This window comes from Rhinopithecus bieti, unplaced genomic scaffold (genome assembly GCF_001698545.2).
Source record: "Rhinopithecus bieti isolate Rb0 unplaced genomic scaffold, ASM169854v2 scaffold_39856, whole genome shotgun sequence".
Taxonomy (NCBI): Eukaryota; Metazoa; Chordata; class Mammalia; order Primates; family Cercopithecidae; genus Rhinopithecus; species Rhinopithecus bieti.
Genome location: NW_016816291.1, coordinates 340,154 through 344,683, shown reverse-complemented (window position 1 = coordinate 344,683; position 4,530 = coordinate 340,154).

Sequence of the window (4,530 nt, the reverse complement as noted above, 5' to 3'; positions counted from 1 at the left end):
TTTTTTTTTTTTTTCACACAAGGCCCAGGCTGGAGTGCAGTGGAGCTGTCACAGCTCACTGCAGCCTCGATCTCCTGGGCTCAAGCCGTCCTCCCACCTCAGCGTCCCCAGTATCTGGGATTATAAGCATGTGCCACCACACTTGGCTAGTTTTTAATCTTTGTAGACACAGGGTTTTGGCATGTTACCCAGGCTGATCTCAAACTCCTAAGTTGAAGCAATCCTCCTGCCTCAGCCTCCCAAAGTGCTGGGATCACAGGTGTGAGCCACCGTGCCTGGCCAAGTCTTCTAAAAGGAGAATAAATAGGATGCCGAGATCAGTGGATTGGCTTTTAGGGGTTCCTTGTTTGCTCCCCCAGGTGAGGCAGCATTTGGTGAAGAAATGATGTAGAGAAGGGGACTTATTACATCATGGGATGATGTCATACCAAATACTTCTGCTGTATGTCAGCCCCATTTTTAAGTGCACCACCTGTATTGGCCCATTTCAACCTCCCAACAATCCTATAAAGTGGAAAATCCAATTCTCTACTTTTCAGATGAGGGAACTGAGGCAGAGATGGGTCAAATTACGAAAGATTATGTAGCCAGTAAGCAATGGACTGGGACTGTGTCAGTGTCAGCACACCCAGCCCTTGGTGTGTGTCAGAGTTTAGAAAGAATCTCTGAACTTGAATTTACAAACCATCAGGGAAAAGCAGCAGCACTAGACAATGTGATTGGTCTCCACAGGATGCTGTATAAAGGAGTGAGGAGGGAGCACACATTGTACTGGGAAGGCTTTAAGGAAAAGGTGATATTCAAGTTAGGAAGGGAACGAACTCTCATCTAGGCCCTGCTAGTGCTAGGCTGCCATTCACTCTTACCAACAACTCTGCAAGGTAGTTGGTGGTATCTGTAACTTCAGTTTGGGAAATAATTAGAATAAGAACTTGTCCAAGGCTAGGTTTCAAGTCCAGTCTCACGTGACTCCAGAGGCCATGTTTGTTTCAGTGCTGTCCCTTTAGAAGTGGAAAGAGAGAGAATCCTGCTCTCCAGCTCTGGTGGCTGGGCATAGTCTGCCCATTTGGAGGAACATCCTCAGGACTCCCAAGATTGTGGATCTCATGGAGGAAAAAAAAGTGACTCTACAAGGCAGGACCCCTGTGGCCCTCCAGCTCCCACCAGACCCCACAAGGCATGGCAGATAGATCAGCCCCCTTGGAGTAACTGGACCCTGCACCCATGACCCAAGCAGATAAAAACCTCAAAATTCAGGCCAGGTGCGGTGGCTCATGCCTGCAATCCCAGCACTCTGGGAGGCTGAGGCAGACAGATCACTTGAGGCTGAGTTTAAGACCAGCCTGTCCAACATGGTGAAACCCCGTCTCTAGCAAAAATATAAAAATGAGTCGGGTGTGATGGCACATGTCTGTAAATCCAGCTACTTGGGAGGCTGAGGCAGAAGAATAGCTTGAACTTGGGAGGCAGAGGTTGCAGTGAGCCGAGATCATGCCACTGCACTCTAGCCTGGGCGACAGAGTGAGATTCCATCTATAAATAAATAAATAAATAAATAAAACAAGAATAAAAGCTTTAGACTTAAAAAAAATCTGCTAGGCATGGTGGCTCACGCCTGTAATCCCAGCACTTTGGGAGGCTGAGGCAGGAAAATTGCTTGAACCCGGGAGGCAGAGGTTGTGGGGAGCCGAGATTGCGGTGAGCCGAGATCGTGCCACTGCACTCCAGCCTGGACAACAGAGTAAGACTGTCTCAAAAAAATAAAAAATAAATAAACACTCAGCTAGCTAATAATGGCTACCCCGACAGTGCTTACTACGCCCCAGGCTTTGTGCTGTCTCATGTAGTCCTCACAACAACCTTATGGGCACTATTATTGTGGCCATTTTATCGCTGACAAAACTAAAGCTCAAAGATAATAGCTTACCTGAGTCACAGAGTTAGTGATGGAGGCAGATTGCACCTAATTCCCTCTGGCTCCGGGTTCTACAATTTTAGCTACTCAGTTACACCGGGAGTGAGCCTACTATGGCTTAGAGCAGTGGTTCTCAAACTTGAGCATGCCACATTTGAACCTGGGGAAAGATTGTGAAAACAAATGCTGTCTCCACTCCCTTCATGTTTCTTTCTTTCTTTTTTTTTTTTTGAGACAGAGTCTCGCTTTGTCGTTGCCCAGGCTGGAGTGCAGTGGCGCAATCTTGGCTCACTGCAAGCTCCATCTCCCGGGTTCAGGCCATTCTCCTGCCTCAGCCTTCCGAGTAGATGGGACTACAGGCACCCGCCACCACACAAGGCTAATTTTTTGTATTTTTAATAGAGACAGGGTTTCACCATGTTAGCCAGGATGGTCTCCATCTCCTGACCTTGTGATCCGCCCACCTCTGGCCTCCCAAAGTGCTGGGACTACAGGCATGAGTCACCGTGCCCGGCCCCCTTCATGTTTCTGATTCAGGAGGTCTGGGGTGGACCTGAAAATTTGCATTTCTAACAAGTTCCCAGGTGATTTTGGTGCTGCTAGTCAGGGGACCACACTTTGAAAAGCATAGGCCTTGTTCCTAGCCCAGTGCTTGGCACAGAGCAAACATCACACAGATGCTGCATCCTATTCCAGCACCAGAGGGGCAGAGAGGCTGCAGGGGCTTCAGGGAAAAGGGGTCTTGCCTGCCTCTGACTTGCTGTGGGACTAGGGGCATAAGCTTCTCCTTCTCTAGGCCTCCCTCCATCTGCCTTCTATGATAGGAAGAGGCAGGATGAGATGGCTCTAGTTTCTGCTCTGTTTCTGATTTAGAGAAAAGGATATAAAAGAGTGCTGTCAACACTTGCAAAGTAGAGAAGAATTTAGAGGTGCTTTGCTGCCCCAACAATCCCCAGCCCTGGCTCAGGAAAGCTGTGCAATCTTTAGGACAAACCTTGGTTTTAACATCCAAGAAAGGCTGGGTGTAGTGGCTAATGCCTATATTCCCAGCACTTTGGGAGGCCGAGGCGGGTGGATCACCTGAGGTCAGGAGTTCCGGACCAGCCTGGCTAACATGGAGAAACCTTATCTCTACTAAACATACAAAAAATTAGCCTGGTGTAGTGGCGGGCCCCTATAATCCCAGCTACTCAGGAGGCTGAGACAGGAGAATCGCTCGAACCCAGGAGGTGGAGGTTGCAGTGAGTCGAGATCAGGCCATTGCACTCCAGCCTGGGCAACAAGAGCAAAACTTCATCTCAAAGAAAACCCAAAAAAAATCCAAGAATGAGTCCCAACTTTGAAGCCCCTGGGCAGTTTGTAAAGGACATTTCCCCCCAACCTGGGGCCAGGCTGCTTCCTTGCATGGAAGGGCAGAATCTCAGCAGAGATGAACCAAATCAGTCACTCATTCAGCAAACGAGCTGAAAATCAGGAGTGAAAGTAGACCCCTTAAAAATATAAGGCAGGGGCCAGGTGCAGTGGTTTACGCCTGTAATCCCAGCACTTTGGGAAGCTGAGGTGGGAGGATTGAGCTCAGGAGTTTGAGACCAGCCTAGGCAACATAGCAAGACCTTGTCTTTACAGGAAAAAAAATAAATAAATAACTGGGCTTGGTGGCATGCACCTATGGTCCCAGCTACTCAGGGAGGCTGAGGTGGGAGGATCACTTGAGCCTAAGAGGTAGAAGCTGCTGCGAGCTGTGATCTCAACACTGCACTCTAGCCTGGGGAACACAGGAAGACCCTGTCTCCCAAAAAAAAAAAAAAAAAAAAAAAAAAAAAAAATTACAGGGCAAATAACATTCCATGGGTCCATGGGATAAAAATCAGGGATTTTGGCCGGGTTTATGCCTATAATCCCAACACTTTGGGAAGCCAAGGTGGCTGGATTGCTTGAGTCAAGAGTTCAAGACCAGCCTAGGCAACATGGTGAAACCCCATCCCTACTAAAAATACTAAAATCAGGCCAGGCACGGTGGCTGAAAGTGCTGTAAATGCTTAAAGTGCTGTAATCCTAGCACTTTGGGAGGCTGAGGCTGGTGGATTGCCTGAGCTCAGGAGTTTGAGACCAGCCTGGGCAACACAGTGAAACCCCGTCTCTACTAAAATACAAAAAACTGGCCAGGCTTGGTGGTGTGCACCTGTAATCCCAGCTACTCGGGAGCCTGAGGCAGGAGAATTGCTAGAATCCGGGAGGCGGAGGTTGTAGTGAGCTGAGATCGCGCCATTGCACTCCAGGCTGGGCAACAGAGCAAGACTCCGTCTCTAAAAAAATAAAATAAAGGCCGGGCGCGGTGGCTCAAGCCTGTAATCCCAGCACTTTGGGAGGCCGAGACGGGCGGATCACAAGGTCAGGAGATCGAGACCATCCTGGCTAATACGGTGAAACCCCGTCTCTACTAAAGAATACAAAAAACTAGCCGGGCGACGAGGCGGGCACCTGTAGTCCCAGCTACTTGGGAGGCGGAGGCAGGAGAATGGCGTGAACCTGGGAGGCGGAGCTTGCAGTGAGCTGAGATCCGGCCACCGCACTCCAGCCTGGGCGACAGAGCCAGACTCCGTCTCAAAAAAAAA